Consider the following 22,350-nt stretch of genomic DNA (forward strand, 5'->3'; position numbering starts at 1 on the left):
TTTTTTTTTGACAGGCAGAGTGGACAGTGAGAGAGAGAGACAGAGAGAAAGGTCTTCTTTTTGCTGTTGGTTCACCCTCCAATGGCCGCCACGGCCGGTGCGCTGTGGCCGGTGCACCACGATGATCCGATGGCAGGAGCCAGGTACTTATCCTGGTCTCCCATGGGGTGCAGGACCCAAGCACTCGGGCCATCCTCCACTGCACTCCCTGGCCACAGCAGAGAGCTAGCCTGGAAGAGGGGCAACCGGGACAGAATCCAGTGCCCCAACCGGGACTAGAACCCGGTGTGCTGGTGCCACAAGGCGGAGGATTAGCCTAGTGAGCCGTGGCGCCGGCCGGAATTATTCACTTCTAAATATTGAAATTCCTCACAACAACATCATAGGAACTGCACTTTTGCCAATATCTACTTTTATCCCAAGGAGTTTCATTTGTTCTTATATCATCTACATATTGTGGCTCTGAAGTTTTTAGTTAAAAGTCAGCACTATCCTCTAATTTTTAAAACCATATGCCACATCTACACATTATTTAATATATTTACAAAAACACTTCAGAGGTAGTAAATAAAAGATCTTGAAAATGTTCCCACTGTGAAACTAAAACATTAATAGCAACAACAAAAATTCACCCCTTTGTTATTTCTATTTAGTAAAAAGAGGAGGCAAAATTGTCAACTCTACTGATTTTGACAGAAATTATGAATCACTGCGTTTTATATCCTGGCTTTACTTTTCATATCATCAGATCATGTTGCAGTTACCTAGAAAACATTTCAAATACAAACCTATTTATATATGTACTAGCATAGTTCATGCTACCACCCTCTTTATCAAATTTCGATAGTGAGTAAAGTTATTTGTGTTGTTCTTATAAAAATATTTATTTATTTATTGGAGAAACAGAGGAACGGGAGAGAGCTCACTTTCAGTGGTCACTTTCCAGGGCTGCTCTGAGGCCAGAGCTGGAGATCTGAGAACTCAACCCAGGTCTCCCACATGGCTGGCAGGAATTCAGCTACTTCAGGCATCACCTCTCCTTCCCATGGTCCACAGTAGCAGAAACCTGGATCAGAAACCAGAGCGAGGGATTGAACACTTCAATATGGGATGTAGGTGCACTAACCTGTATCTTACCCACCAAGACAAACATGGCCTCTCCCATTAGATTTTCAAAGAGTTCTTGCACATCCGCACGGAGGCTTCTAATCTACATTCCCTGAAACAGCCCAAATGGCACCAAAATGAGGATCTGTTCAACCATTTACACTGGTCAAAAGCCTTTCACTGATCACAATGTATCCTTGATATTTTCTCGTGGGACTCATCCGTCTCATTTAGTTCAGGTCATAAGGACCCTTTCTACATATCTTGAAAATGACCAATTTAATTCCCTTAAAACATTTATACATTTAATTCTTCCTTTGCCTGTAACAATAATGCTGTCTGACCTGAGAAGATCCCAGGCCTTCAACTCCACTGGTAACCTTGGTAACCTTGCTACATAGCCCATTGTCTCTTCTCAAGGGGAAACCATTTGGTTTTCTACTGTCAAAGAAGGGCCATCTTGCAATGGTGTGTTGTAAGAAAAAGTATCTATATTTGGTCAAAGCCACCCTCTTAAAAATATAAAAACTTTCCTGATTTCTAAGATAATAAGTTAGTTTTGCTTACTCTTAAACGCTTTTAAAACAATATCACAAAATGTTTATTTGCTTGGATCTGGTCTTTTGCCTAAAAGTCATGTTTTTAGATTCACTAAGATTTTTACATGTATCCATAGCTCATGATTATCTTTATATGTAAGATTTTAATGTTTTATATCCAAGTTTTTATTTTGATTAATTTTAATCTTACAAAAAGTTTCAAAAATAATCCAAATAATTTCCATTTACACTCATTTCCCTTATCAACTAAGTAAAAAACCTCACTACAGCTTTGAAAATCAGGATGTTAACTTGGTATAATATTATTGAATTATCTACAAATATTATATATGTTTTATTAATTGTTCTGTTGATAAAATTTTGCTGATCCAAAATCAATTCCAGAAATAAATATTGCATTAATTACCATATATATATATTTTGTCTCCTCAAATCTGGGAGAGTTTCTCAGTCTTTATCATTCATGATTTAATATTTCTGAAATTATCTGGACTCTCATTTTGAAAACTTTCTGAATTTTACTTTGTCTAATATTTTATTGTGATTAAACTTCCTGTTATACCAGGTATATCAAAAAGGTCATGGAACAGAACACAGCCCAGAACTTAACCATATAGATAAAGCCAACTGATTTTGAGAAAACTTCCCAGACCATACCTTAGAGTAAAGGATAATTTATTCAATAAATGATGTTGGAAAACTGGATGAATTATGTAAAAGAATAAAATGAGAAGTCTACCTCCCACCAAATACAAAAATCAACTCGAGATGTATTAAAGGCATAAATTCATGAACTACAACTATGATATTGCTAGGAGAAAAAATAGGGGAAACACGTTAAGATACTGTTGTAGGTAATGAATTCTTTGATGAGACTCCCAAACTCAGGTAACAGACGCAAAAGTAGACACATATGTCAAACTGGGAAGCTTCTGCACATCAACAGAAATAATCAATAGGGTGAAGAGCCATCTGAATAAAAATATCTGCAAAGTATTTATCCATCAAAGGAGTAATATAAAAAATATATCAGCAACTCAAAACACTGAATAAAAACAAAAAACTAAACATTCAGGTAAGAAATGGGGGAAGGGTCTTACTAGTTTTCAAATAAAGAAATACAAATGGTCAACAAATGTGTGAAAAAAAATGCTTAAATCACTAGCCATCAGGGGAATGCAAATCAAAACTACAATGAGAGACCTCACTCCATTCAAAATAGTTATTATTCAAAAGACAGAATCACAAATGTTAGCAAGAAAGTGGCGAAAGGAGAATACTCATATGCTATTGGTGGGAATGTAAATTATTGCAGCCACTGTATGAAACAGTATGGAAATTTCTTTAAAAACTAGTAATATACTTGCCATATGACCTTGAAATCCCATTATGGGTATATACACAAAAGACATGAACATGTTGTATCAAAGAGATACCTGCACATCCATATTTATAACAGCACTGTTCACCATATCCAAATTATAGATTCAACCAATATGTTCATCATCAGATGAATGAAGAAACTGTGAAATACACACACACAACCATACACACACACACACACTAAACTGTTATTCATCTATAAAAAAGAATGAAATTCTATCATTTACATCAAAATGGTTGCAACTAGAGGACATAATGTTGAGTGAAATAAGCCAGAAACAGAAAGACATATACTGCATGTTCAACCTTATATGTGGAAACTGAAATTAAAAAAAAAAGTTATCTATATGACTGAACAGAGTATAACCACAATAACTTAAGCTGTTCTGGGATATGAAAAGAACAAAGGATAGACTGTTTCCAGGAGTCATTCCATGGGACAAGAGGAGAGAAGACAGTGACATCCCTGCAGCCAGCCACACATCCCAGCAAGCTGCTGGCTGTGAGCCAACATCTTATCAAATCAAGGTAGGAAAAAATTGCTGCCTGCCCCATCCCCTGCAGTTCTAGTAGAAAGGGAATTATACAGTCATCCCCTCACATTTACTTCTGCTTGGAGAGCTTATGGGGTCTAAGCAACTGCTGAGCTTGGAGCAGGGATACAGATTTGACTCCTTTGCCTTTCCCATTCCCGCAGAGCCCCATATTCTGCAGTGGAAAGTCACACAGCATGCCTCCTGCATTCTCTCACCAGAATCATATTCAGAGCGAGGGGAATATGTGAGGGCAAAGGACAAATCCCCTGAATCCTGCAACTATGGGAGTGTTGGGGCATTAGCCCTAGAGCTATGCTCACACACTATGTAAGCATGGGGGATTCGCATTAGCTTTGGCAGGCTAACACCAGAAGCAGCCCATAAAAAAAAATTCTTCACACCCTGGGAGATCTGGGTAATGCAACAAGATGGAGGAATCTGGAACACATCATGCTGAGTGAAATAAGCCAGTCCCAAAGGGACAAATACCATATGTTCACCCTGATCGGCGACAACTAACTGAGCACCAAAAGGGGAACCTGTTGAAGTGAAATGGACACTATGAGAAACAGTGACTTGATCAGCTCTTGTCCTGACTGTTGATGTACAATGTCATACTTTATCCATTTTAGTATTTTTTTTTGTTCTAGTACTATTGGTTGAACTCTGTAATTAACACACAGTTATTCTTAGGTGTTTAAATTTTAACTGAAAAGTGATCCCTGTTAGGAATCTGGAAAACATTATGCTGAGTGAAATAAGCCAGTCCCAAAGGGACAAATATCATATGTTCTCCCTGATTGGTGACAACTAACTGAGCACCAAAAAGGAAACCTGTTAAAGTGAAATGAACACTATGAGAAACGGTGACTTGATCAGCCCTTGCCCCCACCTGTTGATGAACAACTTAATACGTTATCCCTCTTAGTATTTTTTTTGTTTGTTCTACTTAATACTTTTGGTTGAATTCTGTAATCAATACACAGCTATTCTTAAGTGTTGAAATTTGTCGGGGAACGGGACAGCCTGGCCAGCTGTGCCGCTCCAGACAAGAAGTTTAGTGCTGGGCTTTTTCCACCCTGCCCATTGCTAATTGCAAGATCCTGTTTTGACTTTAAGCATCCTGTTATTGCATGTTTCCCACACTTAGTTGGTAACATGTTTTCCGTGAATGATATATATATATATAAATAGGTGGACGGTGGGCGGGGGGAGTGAATGAACGCTGGTAAAAGACGGAGGAATGAATGAACGCTGGAAAAAGACGGAGGAATGAATGAACGCCGGTAACAGGCGGAGTTATGAATGAACGCCGGTAACAGGCGGGAGCTGTGAATGAATGCGAGTAGTAAGCGGGAATGGTGAATGAAGGAGTTGTGAATGAATGCCGGTAACAGGGCGGGCGTTCGCGACATGTAACGCGAGTCTGCTGAAAAATAAAGTGAAGCTGAAAAGCCGATAAACGCGTCTGGTGTCTCCGAGGTCTCGCCGGTGTTAACCTATCCGGAAGGTGTACGCCTGCAAAATTTAACTGAAAAGTGATCGCTGTCAAATATAAGAGTGGGAATAAGAGGGAAGAGATGTGCAATTTGGGACATGCTCAAGCTGACTTGCCCCAAACGGTAGAGTTAGAAACATACCAGGGGATTCCAATTCAATCCCATCAAGGTGGCATGTACCATGCCATCTCACTAGTCCAAGTGATCAATTTCTGTTCACAATTGATCATAATGATAGGACTAAGAGCCAAAGGAATCACACAAACAAGACTAGTGTCTGCAAATACTAACTGAGAATAAAAAAGGGAGAGAAAGATCCAACATGGGAAGCGAGATACACAGCAGAGTCATAGAATGGAGGATGTCCTAAACAGCACTCTGGCCTCAGAATCAGCCCTTAAGGCATACGGGTCCGGCTGAAAAGCCCATGAATGTATTTCAGGCATGGAAAGCCAAGACACTCTGGAAAAAAAAAAAAAAAAAAAAAAAAAAAAAAAAAAAACACCACACCTAAATGAAAGATCTCCGCGAGTGAGATCCCAGTGGAAAGAACGGGTCATCAAAGAAGGAGGTACCTTTCTCTGAAAGGGGCAGAGAACTTCCACTCTGACTACGACCTTGTCTAACTATGATCAGAGTCGGTGAACTCAAAAGGCTTCCATAGCCTTGGCAACTCATGACTAGAGCCTAGGGTGATTACTGATGCCATAAACAAGAGTGTCAATTTGTTAAGTCAACAACAGGAGTCACTGTGCACTTACTCCTCATGTAGGATCTCTGTCCTTAATGTGCTGTACATTGGGATTTAATGCTATAATTAGTACTCAAACAGTATTTTTCACTCTGTGTTTCTATGTGGGTGGAAACTATTGAAATCTTTACTTAATATATGCTAAACTGATCTTCTGTATATAAAGAGAATTGAAAATGAATCTTGATGTGAATGGAAGGGGAGAAGGAGCGGGAAAGGGGAGGGTTGCAGGTGGGAGGGAAATTATGGGGGGAGAAGGCATTGTAATCCATAAGTTGTACTTTGGAAATTTATACTCATTTATAAAAGTTAAAAAAAATAAAGAAGTAGAAAATTGAACATTATATATTTATATTTATATACACATATATTTATTATATATATTTAAATGAAAAAAACACATAATTCAAATTTAAAGTAAATCTGAGTGAATTTATTTTGATTATTTTTTATTAAATCTTAGACTTGTAGATATGTGTTCATAGCTAGTCTTCAATGTCACTTTTACATGAAATGCTCACTTTATATGATATTTAAAAATTAAGGGGCTCTAAATATATACAAATAAATTACAAAAATCCACGTGACTGAATTGTTGGAAATAAAAATGAGAAAAAGTTGAAACTTCATGCAGAAGCTTAATTTCTGAGAATGCTGAGTGCACACATACAGCTGTTCTTTTTCCTATTCTATTGATGTGCTTATAACTGAGTCACTACCTTAATTCAGTTTGGAATGATGTTCATTAACATTGTCTGTCTCTTCAATAGAAGTTAAAGGTATGGTATGTACCTTCTGCTTCTTTGATAATTAATGAATTAAATACACCAAAATAGACATGTAGTCCTATAAAGAGGGGACTTTTTCAATTAAGATAGAAACTAGGGCCGGCGCCGCAGCTCACTAGGCTAATCCTCCACCTTGCGGTGCCGGCACAACGGGTTCTAGTCCCGGTCGGGGCGCTGGATTCTGTCCTGGTTGCCCCTCTTCCAGGCCAGCTCTCTGCTGTGGCCAGGGAGTGCAGTGGAGGATGGCCCAAGTGCTTGGGCCCTGCACCCCATGGGAGACCAGGAGAAGCACCTGGCTCCTGGCTTCAGATCAGCATGGTGCGCCTGCTGCCGCGCACCGGCCGTGGCGACCATTGGAGGGTGAACCAACAGCAAAGGAAGACCTTTCTCTCTGTCTCTCTCTCTCACTGTCCACTCTGCCTGTAAAAAAAAAAAAAAAAAAAAAAAGATAGAAACTAGGTGCCTAAATATTTCATTATGCTTCTGACTATACTAAAAAATTAAAATATGAATCTTAAAAGCAGTATTTTAATATATTTTTAAAATAACTATAAAGAGCATATGATCTGAGGTTATCTCTACTTTTCTGTCTTAGAAACCCATCAGGAAGATTCAAATAAGAGGCAGATGAAATCTAAAATACTTGAGTACCAAGCCCATCCCAAAACTTATATGATAGGTGGAATTCCAAAATGACTCTTGATCTTACCTCCTGGTATTGCATTTATGATTAGGTCATGATATATCCTCAGTTATATTCTGCAAATATCATTAAGGTCACTAATCAATTCACCCTAGATCGAAGGTTATCCGGGAGATCCAGGACTTAGCAAATTAAGCCCTTAAAAGCTGATTTTTTTTCTGGCTGGTAATAAAGTAAAAAGTCAAAGAGATCTGAGCGCAACAAGGATGCATTCTGAGAAAGACAAGATGCAAAGACAGAAATTCCATTGCTGGGTGGGGATGAAGGAAGACATGCAGAAAGGACTTGGAAGCGGACAAGTTCCCCAGGTGTCACTCAACAAGAAAATGAGAACCTCAGTCCCAAATCACAGAAGTCTGCAAAATCCTGAATGAACTGAAAGCATATTCGTTCCCACAGCTTCTAGATAAGAGTTCATTTAAGCACATCTGAACCTCAGCTTTGTGGAGCTCAGGTAGATAGAGTCAACAATACCCAGTTAGACTCAGATTCATGAACCATGCAGTGATAAATGGGTGGATTTCCACACAACTAAGTTTGTGGTGGTTTCTCATTCAACAATAGAAAGCGAATACTGTTTCAAAATTCTAAGGTCAATGTCACAAATGAAGATGAACTCCAAGTACATCAACATCCAATGGTGAAAAGCGACATTCTAAAAAATTTTTTTTTTTTGACAGGCAGAGTAGATAGTGAGAAAGACAGAGAGAAAGGTCTTCCTTTGCCGTTGGTTCACCCTCCAAAGGCCGCCGCGGCAGGCGCACTGCGGCTGGCACACTGCAGCCGGCGCACCGTGCTGATCCGATGGCAGGAGCCAGGTGCTTCTCCTGGTCTCCCATGGGGTCCAGGGCCCAAGCACTTGGGCCATCCTCCACTGCCTTCCCAGGCCACAGCAGAGAGCTGGCCTGGAAGAGGAGCAACCGGGACAGAATCTGGCGCCCCGACCAGGACTAGAACCTGGTGTGTCGGCGCTGCAAGACGGAGGATTAGCCTAGTGAGCCGTGGCGCCAGCCAACATTCTAAAATTTTAAAAAGTAGCTGATAATGGAGCCGGCGCCATCGCTCATTTGGATAACCCTCCGCCTGTGGCGCCGACATCTCATATGGGTGCCGGGGTTCTAGCCCCAGTTGCTTCTTGTCCAGTCCAGCTCTCTGCTATGGCCCGGGAAGGCAGTGGAGGATGGCCCGAGTGCCTGGGCCCCTGCATCCGCATGGGAGACCAAGAGGAAGCACCTGGCTCCTGGCTTCAGATCAGTGCAGTGTGCAGGCCATAGCGGCCACTTGGGGGGTGAACCAACAGAAGGAAGACCTTTCTCTCTCTCTCTCTGTCTAACTCCATCTGTCAAATAAAAAAAAAAAAAAAAAGTAGCTGATATTTGGGACAGTGTAAGGATACTGGTTGGTAGCCTGCATACCATATAGTAGTACCTGGGTGTGAGTTTTAGCACATAAAGTACCATTTTAAAAATAAGTGCTATAAAAACTACAGGAAAATAGCTTTATCAATGCAGATCAATTAAAACAATATCTTAGAAAACATTCCACAAGGGAAATGCTAATTAATTTTGCTGCATAAAATTCCCAGTGACTCCATATAAAAATTGAAAAGACAAATTCCATAATGAAAGAAGTTATTAATGTAGACTACTTAATTAAATAAGTACTATACAGCAGATTGAAACATTAATATCAAGAAAAAAAGCTATTAAATGGGAAAATCATGTAAAATGGGAAATGACGATACTCAATTTTTACTCAATCTCAGGAGTAATTAAAAACATATAACTATTTTCTAAAAAGTGATATATTGTTTCATGCCTGTCATACTCACCAACAAAGTTGAAGGCCACTGATACAAACCATTGGTACGTATAATAAATATTGGAAAATTTTATACTCTTTTTTGTGTGACCAATCAAAAATTATCACTTTAGAATCTAATTTGGGAATACCTAATAGTGTTGAAAATATTGATTTTTCATTAGACAACAAGACTATTTCTAGGTTACTCCCAATATATATTCTCAAACATGTTCACAAAGAAAAATAAAAAGGTCTTTATTACAATTTTATTTCTACTAGTGAAAATCTGCACTGTTCAAACTGCAGTCTTCTAGCAGTAATATACTACACTACAGGTTTGTGTATTGGGGTGATATTAAACTATAGGTACTCAGTACTGTTAATTTATAATATGCAAGGTCCTAAATATCGAAGCTGCATTGTCGTGTGGTGGGTTATATAGCCACCTGTGACACTGACATCTCATATCTAAGCAGCTGGTCTGAATCCCTGCTGCTTAGTTTCTGATCCAGCTCCCTGCTAGCATGCTTTGAAAGCAGCAAGAAAAAATCACCCAAGTAATTTGGCCCTTGCTATCCACGTGGGAGACCTGTGTGGAGTGCCAGGCTCCTGGTTTTATTCTGGCTCAGTCCCGCCATGGTGGCCATTCGGGGCATGAACGAGTAGTTGGAAGATATCTCTCATCTCTCTCTCTCTCTCTTTCTCTCTCTAGATAGATAGATAGCTCTGCCTTTTAAATGAATAAGATAAATCTTTTTAAAATCCCAAATATTTTATTTCTAGTATTATATAGACTATTATTTTTCACTGCCCTTTCAACTATGGTTCTAACATTAACACACTCACACACAATATCACTAATCTTGAATTTCTCATATTCCTGCCAAATGAAAATACCTCCATGACACTAAACAAATAGAATTTTCATAGTGTATTTTGTAGAAGCCTTCCTTCATTGATTAGACAATTCATTACAAATTCATCATCAGGCCTCCTTTTTACCCTTTCTTATACACAAAGAATGAACATGATATTGGTAAGGGTTATACTGGAACTTATTTGAATGATCTTTAACATGCTGTATTCTATGCAAGCATTGGAAAACATTTTGAACAAAAATACTTTTAAAAACAGTTATGTGGCTGGCACTTGTGGTGTAGTTGGTAAAGCCGCTGCCAGCAGTGCCAGCATCCCATATGGGCACTAATTCAAGTCCTGGCTGCTCCACCTCCCATCCGGCTCTCTGCTGTGGCCTGGGAAAGTAGTAGATGGCCATATGCTTGGGCTCCTGCACCCATGTGGGAGACCCAGAGGAAGCTTCTGGCTCCTGGCTTCAGACTGGCGAAGCTCCAGCCATGTGCTCATCCAGGGAATAAACCAGCAGATGGAAGACCTCTCTCTCTCTCTTTGCCTCTCTGTAACCCTGCCTTTCAAATAAATAAATAAATCTTAAAAAAAAAAAAAAACATATTTAAGTGGTTGCAAGATGGTGGGCTAGCGACAGGATGGTTTGATTTAAGCTAGGAAAATTTAATATTTAAAAGGGGGAGAAAGTACTCTCTCCTGGTAAAGTTGCAAGAGAACTGCAATAGGAGATCTGACAAAATGGTCTGGACCAGTGCTGAACGAGCAAACAACCCACCGGCTTGGATCCAGAGAGGAAGGTGTTTGCTATGGCAAACTAGGTGAGAACGTACTCCATAGACCTACCGTGCTGCTGCTACAGAGGGAGGGAGAGCTTAGTGAACTGCACATTTTAGAATCCCACCCAGATCCCCCAAGACAGCTGGGTGACCACTCACCCAGAGGAAGCAAAAAAAAAAAAAAAAAAAAAAAGTGGCACATTTCTCTCCCTCCTTCACTCCCTGCTGCAACAGAGACATACAACCAGCAGTGGGAGGGCTGGTGCTATTTTTGGACACAGGCAGGTAGCAGCTACCCCAGCTCCTGTGTACACACACCACAATTACTGGAGTTGTCCTCCACCCAGTCAACGGGGCAACCACAGCAGTTCAGGAGAAATCGAACAAGATAGCTTCCACCACACCAGTAGCACCCACTGGGCAACAGGAAGGAAGGGGAGCCATCCCTATGGAAGGGAAGAGCTGCCTGGGGGACTCTCCTACATGCCCAGCACAATCACGGAGCAAGCGAGACTGTGGTGGGAGGGTACTTTGCATGCCTCCGAACCACAGATCTAACTAGAGAGGAAAACCCTGGCTCCCTACTGACATTGAATCTGGTTGGGAGGACTCGATCCAGAGGACTGGAATGCACACAGACAGCGGCTCTGGGCACACACTAGTTTCCTTGCAGATAAGAGGGCTAGAGTAGCAGTGTGGCTCCAGGGGCACTCCTTGATGCTGAGAGCATTGGAAGTAGAGACTGAAAAATACTGCAACCGTATGAAAGGATGCATAGTGTGGCTGGGTTCTGGGCAAACATACAGTGCTTCTTCATTCTCTCAGAACTTCTAGGTTACCTAGAGCAACTCATATCACAGGGAACCATACTCACAGGAAAGGCTCCAGGGATCATATGCACAGTTGTGTGGATGAGTGTTGAGCAAACCTGAGGCTAACACTTGGGCATTCCTCAGCTGGGAGGAGAGGGGAGGTAGCACCAACAGAGATGACCATTCCTCCCTATCAGTTAACCAGAGGAGAGGAACCATACCAACTTGGTGTTACCCTGGATGCTTGCCCACCCTAGAGCACTGAACAAAGATCCCTAGCCACACCTACCACACAATTCTTGGCATTCACTGAAAGTGTAGACATCCCACTAAGCCACAGATAAAAGATAAAAGCCATCAGACACATACAAAAAAAAAAATTTACAAATGTCTAAAATGAAGGCAAAATTTCAAGAAACAAGAATAAAGAAGACACTATGATTCCCCCAATAGAACACTACAACATTTATTTTTATTTTATTTTTTTTTTGACAGGCAGAGTGGATAGCGAGAGAGAGAGACAGAGAGAAAGGTCTTCCTTTGCCGTTGGTTCACCCTCCAATGGCCGCCGCGGCTGGCACGCTGCGGCCGGCGCACCGCGCTGATCCGATGGCAGGAGCCAGGAGCCAGGTGCTTTTCCTGGTCTCCCATGGGGTGCAGGGCCCAAGCACCTGGGCCATCCTCCACTGCACTCCCGGGCCACAGCAGAGAGCTGGCCTGGAAGAGGGGCAGCCGGGACAGAATCCGGTGCCCCAACCGGGACTAGAACCCGGTGTGCCGGCGCCGCTAGGCGGAGGATTAGCCTAGTGAGCCGCGGCGCCGGCCAAGAACACTACAACATTTCAATATTAGAATGTGAAGATGAAGAACTTAAGGAAATGGTGGAAATGAAATTAAAAAAATAATCATTGGGTTACTCAAAAGGAATCAGAAACAAATCCCCAAACCAAAGAAAACTCTATATGACATGAATGACGACTATTCCCATGAAACTGAGATCTTAAAGAGAAACAAAAATGAAATACTAGACATGAAGAATTCAATATATCAAACAAAAAATGAAATTTAACATCTTAACAACAGAGTTGATGAGGCAGAAGAAATAATATCCAAGCTAGAAGACAAATGTCTGGAAATTTTATAGTCAGACCAAAAACAAGAAGCAAAAATTAGAAAACTTAAAAATAGTGTTGGAGATATAAGGATACTATCAAAAGACCCAACATATGAGTCTTAGGAGTGCCTGAAGATGTGGAAGGAGAGAAGGGAATAGAAGGCCTCCTTGTGATGTAATTCCATAAAATTTTCCTAATTAAGAGAAAGAAAGGAATAACCATGTGCAGGAAGCACATAGAACTCCTAACAGATATGACCAGAAAAATCTTCACCATGACACATTGTAGTCAAACTTTCTACAGGAAAGCATTAAGAAAAGATTGTAAAACACACACAAGAGAAATGCCAGATTACTTTCAGAGGATTCCCAGTTAGACTCATAGATGACTTCTAGCCTTCAGGCTAAAAGACAAAGGCAAGGTATAGTCCAAATTTAAGGAGAAATGAATGAATATGACAATATTTCATATCAAAACATTTGGGATACAGCAAAAGTGGTGTTAAGAAGGAACTTTATAGCAATTAGTACTTAGATCAAGAAACTGGAAAGTCATCAAATAAATAAGCTGTCAATGCATCTCAAGGAATCAACAACAAACCAAACTCCAAATTAATAGAAGGAAAGAAATAATTAAAATTAAGGAATAAACAAAATTGAAACAAAAAAGATAAGAAACCAATGAAATGAAGAGCTGTTTTTTTTTTTTTTAATAAACACAATAGACACACCATTGGTCCATTGACCAAAAAAAAAAAAAAAAAGACCCATATCACAAAAATTGAGATGAAAAAGAAAGAAAACACAGAAATAAAAAGAATCATCAGGAATTACTACAAAGAACTATACGCCAACAATTGGGAAACCTAGAAAAATTGGATAGATTCCTGGATATATACAACCTACCTAAGTTGAATCATGAAGACACAGAACACCTAAACAGACCAATAACCATAATGGATATCAAATCAGTAATAAATACCCTTCCAACAAAGAAAAGCACAAATCCCAACAGTTTCACTGCTGGATTCTGTCAGATATTTAAAAAAGAACTAATCCCAGTTCTTCTCAAGCCATTCAAAACAATCAAAATGGCTGGAATCTTCCCAACCTCCTTCTATGAGGCCTGCATCATCTTAATCCCTAAACCAGGAAAAGATATGACAGAAAAAGAGAACTATAGACCAAATCCCTGGTGAGCATAGATGCAAGAATCCTCAACAAAACACTAGCCAACTGAATCCAACAACACATCAGAAAGATAATTCACCAGGACCAAGTGGGATTTGTCCCTGGTATGCAGACAGGGTTCAATATCTAAAAAAAAAAAAAATCAATAAACATGACAAACCACATTAACAAATTGAAGACCAAAAACCACATCATTATCTCAATAGATGCAGAAAAAGCATTTGACAAAATTCAACATACTTTTATGATGAAAACTTTAAGCAAACTTTGTATAGAAGGAATATTCCTCCACAAAATTGAAGCAATTTATAACAAACCCACAGCCAGCATCCTACTAAAATGGAAAATTGGAGGCATTCCCATTAAGATCTGGAACCAGGCAAGGATGCCCACTCTCACCATTGCTACTTAATATAGACCTGGAAGTCTTAGCCAGAAACTCAGGCAAGAAAAACAAATCAAAGGGATACAAATAGGGAAGGAATAAGTCAAATTATCCCTGTTTGCTGATGACATGATTCTGTATGTAGGTAATCCAAAAGGCTCCATGAAGAGACTCTTGGAACTCATAGAAGAGTTTGGTAAAGTAGCAGGATATAAAATTAACACACAAAAATCAATAGCTTTTATATACACAGACAATGCCATAGCTGAAAAAGACATTCTAAGATCAAGCTTATTCACAATAGCTACAAAATATGTAAATAGCTATTAATAAACTTAACCAAGAATATTAAAGATCTCTATGACAAAAATTACAAGACTTTAAAGAAAGAAATAGAAGAAGATACTAAAATCTGCAAAAATTTTCCATGTTCATGGATTGGAAGAATGAACAGGTTAAAAATGTCCATACCACTGAAAGCAATTTATAGATTTAATGTAATCTCAATCAAAATATCAACATTCTTCTCATATATAGAAAAAATATGATGCTAAAATTCATATGGAAACACAAGAGACCCTGAATAGCTAAAGCAATATTAATAAAAACAAAGCTGGAGGCATTACAACACCAGACCTCAAGACAAATTACAGGGCTGCATTAGAAACAAAACAGCTGAGAATCAAATGGTACTCCAGTATGAGATGTTGGCATTGCAAGCAGAAGCTTAGCCTGCTATGCCATGACACATGCCCTGGGATATGTAAACCTGAACTGGAATCTTTTTTTTTTTTTTTAAACAGGCAGAGTGGACAGTGAGAGAGAGAGACAGAGAGAAAGGTCTTCCTTTTCCACTGGTTCACTCCCCAATGGCCGCTGCAGCTGGCGCACCACGCTGATCCGAAGCCAGGAGCCAGGTGCTTCTCCTGGTCCCCAATGCGGGTGCAGGGCCCAAGGACCTGGGCCATCCTCCACTGCACTCCCGGGCCACAGCAGAGAGCTGGCCTGGAAGAGGAGCGACCGTGACAGAATCCAGCGCCCCGACCGGGACTAGAACCCAGGGTGCCGGCACTGCAGGTGGAGGATTAACCTATTGAGCTGCGGTGCCCGACAAACTAGAGTCTTAATCACTAGGCCAAATGCTGATCCTGCTGGCTTTGATATTGTGCTACAATTAAGCAAGATGAACCCATGAACTACATAAAAAGTGCAAAAGGTCTCTCTGTACTTCTGTGTAAATTTCTGTGTATTTATAATAATTTCAAATTAAAAAGTTTTGAGGCCGGCACAGTGGCTCACTTGGTTAATTCTCCACCTGCAGCACCAGCAGCTCATATGGGCGCCGGATTCTGTCCCAGTTGCTCCTTTTCCAGTCCAGCTCTCTCCTGTGGCCCAGGAAGGCAGTGGAGGATGGCCCGAGTGCTTGGGCCCCTGCACCCACATGGGAGACCAGGAGGAAGCACCTGGCTCCTGGCTTCGGATAGGCGCAGCTCCGGCCATTGCGGCCAATTGCGGCCAATTGCGGAGTGAACCAACAGAAGGAAGACCTCTCTCTCTCTCTCTCTCTGCCTTTCTTTTCTCTGCTTAACTCTGACTTTCAAATAAATAAATAAAATCTTTAAAAAAGTTTAAAAGTTTTAAAAAGCACTTAGCAAATGACTTTTATAAATCTAGCAATCCAAAAGACATGTAGGCGGCATCAGCTATATCTCACGCCCTCCTGTAAGGGGTCTCGAGATAAAGACAGGAACAAAGCAAATAAGGAACCTTATTCTCACAAGACTTTACTGTCACTGTAATGAGGAAGCAAGGAATATCAAAACACACAGTAATGGAGCAGTAGGTTCTAAGTGAAAAGCCGGATGGTTGGGTTAAGAATCAGATTTGTTGGGTTAAAGCATTTTAGAAGACAATCCTAGTGAATTTGGGAAGAAAACATTTGAATAAAGACCCAAAGGTGAGAGATGTATGGGTATCTAAATGTTGAAAGAACAATAATTGCAAAGGCCTTGATGTACAAGTGTGCCTGTGGTGCTAGAAAGACTGATCTCAGATTTCCCTTTGCTAGCCATCCTCTTGTTAACCCTGGCAATAGAAATTTATTGGACAATATTGGTTTCTAATTGAAGAAGTTGAGTACATCAGGTCAGAATACTCCTAACCAGTAGTAGAAGAATGTTAGGCAAAATATTTAGGTAAAACAAATGCTAAGGCCATTTTCTAGTGGAATAAAATGGACCTACACTCACCCCACATCTTACTTAAATTAAATTTGAATAATTTGCTTGGAATTTGTAACATATCCTTCATATTACATAGAATACATCTGTATTTTGGAGGTACAGCTGAAATCAATTCTGATTACAGGTGGAAGAGAACTTCCACAAAACAGTAAGCACTTTGTTCAGGAGGAAATCAGGCACCCCATGAAGAGATGGGGAGAAAATTTCCTTGTTTAATTTTGCAGAGATCTGGCCCTGCTTTATAATCATGGCTTATTATATTCAGTGGAAATTTCCAGTTATATATTGGCTATATAGACATGGTCTTTGAGAAAAGCTGTTAAATACTTTATCTATGTAAGAAAACACTGCTTGTCAAAAACCCGCTGAAGCAAAATAATTCAACAATACAAGCATGGCTCAACAACAGTAATGCTCCCCAAGGAAACCATTTAGGATCACGCCAAAAATGGGTGGCTTGAGAAGTGACCGCACGGTTATAATGGCCTCAGTCAGCTGGTTTACCATACATCTAGACCTGATAATAAAAATAAATTGCCAATGCCATACTTTTGTTATAAATTGAACAATTCACTCTTGCAACTGAAGAAAAACAAAAAGGCAGTTCTCATTGTTTTTGCTTTAAGAAGGACTTATTGTGTGTATAAGCTATTAAATTGGGAATGTCATCTATCTTCCAAGTAACACCAGCAGATGAACTGCATTATAAGTGAAATTGCCAAAGCTGTCTTAACACCAGTAGCCCTATCTATGTCAACGCAAGTTTCATCAAGTCAATCCCCCAATATTCTCCCCCTTGAAATTGCCCTTTAGCCAAGTTAGCCACACACGCTTCTCCGTAGTCATAATCTCCATTAAGGGCTGGTGTTGTGGCACAGCAAATTAAGCCACCTTCTCCAACTTCCCATATGAGACTCAGTTCCAGTCCAGGCTGTCCACTTCTGATTCAGCTCCCTGCTAATGTGCCTGGGAAAACAGCAGAAGGTGTTCCAAGTACTTAAGCCTCTGGCACCCAGTTGGGAGACCTGGATGGAGTTCCTGGCCCCTGGGTTTGACCTTGTCCTGACCCGATCATTGCAACCATTTGGGGAATGAACCAGCAGATGGAAGTATACTACAATATCAACTGATGTTTTAAATTGCCTAATTGAACACTTATCCATCGTTTCAACAGAGCTAGAAAATGTTAAATTTCTTTACTTAATGGATTATCTCCTTTTCACCAAATACCTTGCAAGTTTTCTTTTTGCATATCAATTTTCTATTTTTTGATTTTTATTTATTGATTTCTATTTTTGATTTGTACAGGACGGAACTCAATATTATGGCTAGTATAAAAATCTGAATGTGAAGAGATGTCTCAAAAATACATTTTTTTTTTTTTCTAATCGAGCACTTTACTTCCCTCTCAATGCTACCGTTTAGGTGAGAGTGCTTTGGTATTAGCAGAATTCTCCTTGTTCCCCTTGTGTGGATCCCACAGCTCTGTCTTACTTGGTAAGTTCTCCCTTTCCCCTGAGGTTACTCAGCACAAAATAAGAAAAGCTGACAACTTCTTGCAATATTTGTATTACATCCATCTTTTCCCATTGCACCTGTCATAGACGTGCCTGAAGGAATGGAATTGCAGCTTGAGATGTGATGCCTTAAGCCAGCACTGTTGTGTGAGGAAGACAGGCATGTTCCTCAAAATAGTTTCTTAGTTTCTAGTTTCTGCACATATACAATTAGGTAATGGACACCACAAACACACACACACAGTCACACATGGTAACTGGAAAATTCGTGGAAAATGCAGTTAAAAATTATCTTCTAAACATTGTTTAAAAGTTCATGGAAAATGTGTATCATGGAAAACCTATGAATGAATTCCAAAATGTTTGTAACAAAATGAAATTATCTTTCCATTCTACTTTTCCATGAATGTTTCATATACACCCTTGAATGCATGTGCAAATGTCTATGTGGCTGTGATGGTATCTTTTATCTCTCTATCTTCTATCGTCTGTTTTAATAGCTGATACTTTTTATATGATGTAGATACTGGTAGAATGCTACACTAGTCATGACTACTTAAAAATGTTCTTACCTGCATAACCCACAAATACTAATTCTGAGGTAAAAGAATTGATTATTAGTAAATAGGTTTTAAGCAAATTAGTACTATGCATTGATGAGGTGGCATAGCAGGTTAAGTTGCTGCCTGTAAGGTAGCATCCTGTATTGGCAGCAGTCAGTAAGCATTGGAATCCAGGGCCCGAAACCAGCGTCTGCTCTGACATTAACAGCAAGCTTGCAGGTGGGATGGGGTCTAGGGGCTGCCCCGAGAGCCTGGAGAATCCGGAAGAAGTATGCAGATAGCTTGAGGCCCTCTTCAACTTCTCTGCAAGCCATGTACAAGATTCTCAGCCAAATTCCCGGATCCCAAGCATTGTCAGGGTCTATCAATGGCGCTAAGCCAACTGCTTTGGCTGCGCTGTTCAAGTAAAACGTGCAAGGCCTTAATCTGGGTGAGCTTCTGAGAGGAGGGTATGTTTCCCATGTTTGAGTGCTTAAGAGTGGCATGACACGTCAACTCTAGCCAAAGGAAAGACACCCACAGCACTGCTGCCTTAACAAAACAAATTCCTAGCACCTCAGTGGCTGATGGCATTAAGCAGGGGGTTCCCTATGTTAGACCAACAGACAATGGTGTATCAGATTCTAAGTATATCTTGTGCTTAGTGTGTGTGGGGGGGACTTCCTTGAGTTTCACGACAAGGCTGTGTGCCCACACGGTGTCTCCAGGACGGCAAACTCCGTTATGGAAAGTTTGTCGCGGTTCCGAATTCTGAGGTGATCTGTCCCTTATATGAATTCGCAGAGCGAACCGAAAGTAAAAGAAGAGGGGCCTGGAGGTGGTGTTACACCGCCAGGTGGTGTGTGCCTAACACTGGGTCACCATGACCGAGGACAAGGACAAGGAAAGGGGCAAAGGAAGGGAGGGGTTCTGTGCTCACCCTCCAGAACCGTCAGCACACAAAACACCAAGGGGCGCTTACTGAATCCTCAGCTCAGTCTGAAGCTCACTCACGGGTGACTCCACGTTGGGCGCTACATGTTGTCTCGTTTGGGTTCTCCCATGGTGCCTGAGAGTAAGACGACACAGAGTCACGGCACAGACACCGGAAGTTGGGCGGAAGCAAAGTAGTGGGGAGCAGCTTGCAAACTTGTTTATTTCAGTTAGTTCAGCAGCTTAAATAGGGGTTCTAGCCAATCAGCTCAGAGGGCGTTTCTTTAGTTGGCCTATAGGTGCTGGTTGCTGGGCAGAGTACTTCTGTGGCTGCTCCCTGCAGCCATTTCCTGGTCGCCCGGTTACACATCAAGTGACCGCTGGCGCCATCATCTGTGATGGCTTGTTTTCCCCCTATGATATATTTACACTATGGAGGGGGCCAGCGCTGTAGTGCAGCGGGTTAAAGCCCTGGCCAGAAGCCCCGGCATCCCATACGGGCACCAGTTCTAGTCCTGGCTGCTCCTCTTCTGATCCAGCTCTCCAGTATGGCCTGGGATAGCAGTGGAAGATGGCCCAAGTCCTTGGGCCCCTGCACCCATGTGGAAGACCCAGAAGAAGCTCCTGGCTTCTGGGTCCTGGCTTCGGATTGGCGCGGCTCCGGCCTTGAGGCCATCTGGGGAGTGAACAAGCGGATGGAAAAGCTCTCTCTTTGTCTCTACCTCTCTCTGTAACTCTGTCTTTCAAATAAATAAGATAAATATCTATAAAAAATATTTACACTATTGAGTACTATTCAGTTGTTAAAAACAAACAACAACAACAAAAACCATGAAATCCTGTCCTTTGGAACAAGATGGATGCAACTGGAAACCATTATACTTAGTGAAATAAGCCAGTAAGCCAGCCCCAAAAATACAGTCCCAAACAAACAGTTTTCCCTGATCCAAGGTAGCTAATATAGTACCTAAAATGTAATGCATTGGAGTGAAACAGACACTTTGAGATATGATGATTGCTTATAGCCTTTTCTATTGAGGAATCGTGTTTTTTTCTTAATACTATTTGTTAAACCCTTTTACTTAATGTAGGGTTAACTTTATGATCATTAAGTAAACTGAAAATAAATCTTTATTAAAAATAAGAGTGGGAATGGGAGAGAGAGGAGAAAGAAAGTTTGGATGGTGGGCAGGAGGAAGGGTAGAGTGGGAACTATCACTGTGTTCCTAAATCTGTATATATGAAATACATGAAAATTGTTTAACTTAAATAAATATTTTTTTAAAAATTTAAAAGTAGAAAGAAAAGCATTGTGCACGTAGATTTAGCATCACTTCAGCTTAACAAAGGAGTTCAGAAGCTTTAAACATACTCATGGATGTGTGAATAGTTGGCATTGTTCATCCTGCAGTAGTTAGACAAAAAAACAAGTTAGGTATTTTCAAATTAGAGAATAATTGAAAATAGAGCAGCAAAGGGATAAATTGATTCTAATCAAGTAGTAAAGCAAGTAATGAAACAATAACTCCAAAGACTAGCTAGGAAGAAGAGAAGTAAGAACTTCATGGTGTTACAGAAAGAACTCTCTTGAGGTGGAGGAATCTGTGATGAGGACTGAAGAAGTTGAAAAACTGAGACGAAGCTGTAAATCCTTCAGGCTCACAAAGAAGAGTATGTTTAGCTGTGAGAAACAATCTATCCTGGAGTCCAAAATTTTTGAAACTTTATTAAAAGTGTCAGGTTTTTAGCACTCCCTAGCATGACTTCTGAGTAGGGGGAGGTACAAAGGGAACAGCAATTGTGTCTGTAGGACATGACTGCAGCATCTGAAGAGGAACTCCCGTCAACTTCTTCCAAGCAGAGAGCTTCAGACCACCAGTGTTTTCACAAAGCTCTGTGTGCATCTCATGTATCACTGTACGTATCTGAGGCTCCCTGAAAAGGCTACCTCTAAAGGCCAATCTGTGGGTAACGGTAAAAGAGATGGCAACCAGCAACCACACAAATTAATACCTTGTATACTCACATCAATTCAATTTTTGTGCTCTAAAAGATTTTGACTTATCTATGAATTTCTGAATTTGAATCCCTATGATAAAAACAAAACCTCCTAAATCTGAACAAACATGCCCATGTAGTTAAAAATCAGTTCCATACTTACAGTTCTTACTAAGTAAAAATTATGACAAACCTCTAAGTGAAATGTTAATAGTCTGAGTAGTTGAATTTTTCAGCAGTTATTTCTGAAATACGCTAATGAAATAGCCTATTTGTGCCAGTGATAATGTGCTATAAACTTACCTTCCTACTAAGGAGAATTTGCACAAAAAAAGAAATGAGCATCATATATAATTTCTAACAATGACCAACCATTAATGTAACCATCCTGATAATCACTGTTTCATATCAAAATGTTCAGTCAGTATATTTCTGCCTCTAAGAATTTTTTCTCTTTCATTCGTACGTAAACGGTGATGCTCAAAGTAATCTTTAGTAATCAGTGCAACTAAGCTGTTTTTTGTCAGTAAACAAAAGCATGCCATTATTTTTGTGGCTGGTTTTATCTCCATTTCCCTTTTCTTTCTGATTTGTAATATGATTCTATATTAAACTTTAAAAAATTATCTTTGCATGGGCTGGGTTTGCTAGTAAGTACATACTGAGATGCGTTCAGAAAAGTAAAAGATTTACGGGGGAATTTTCACAGGGAAAAACCAGGATTGAGAGTGGAATTACCAGAGCATGGCAAAGATCTGCCAAAGACTGTGAGAGCTGCTGGGCAAGCTCTCCCACCAAAGAAGTCCCACGCTGATTGAAAAGAACAGGGACCTTTTTCAACC

The 22,350-nt window shown here is 40.4% G+C and overlaps 1 long non-coding RNA gene across 1 annotated transcript; it reads right to left on the bottom strand.

Annotated features, from left to right (window-relative positions):
- Nucleotides 1-902: 902 nt before the first annotated feature.
- Nucleotides 903-19,727, bottom strand: LOC149127619 (uncharacterized). Its single transcript, XR_016231295.1, has 3 exons — nt 19,560-19,727; nt 3,104-3,190; nt 903-1,066 (listed from the first exon to the last, which is right to left on the bottom strand). It is a non-coding gene; the product is annotated as an uncharacterized LOC149127619 (long non-coding RNA).
- Between the last annotated feature and the right edge of the window lie 2,623 nt (nt 19,728-22,350).

Source organism: Oryctolagus cuniculus, chromosome 3 (genome assembly GCF_051225735.1).
Source record: "Oryctolagus cuniculus isolate XC-2025 breed Fujian yellow rabbit chromosome 3, ASM5122573v1, whole genome shotgun sequence".
Taxonomy (NCBI): Eukaryota; Metazoa; Chordata; class Mammalia; order Lagomorpha; family Leporidae; genus Oryctolagus; species Oryctolagus cuniculus.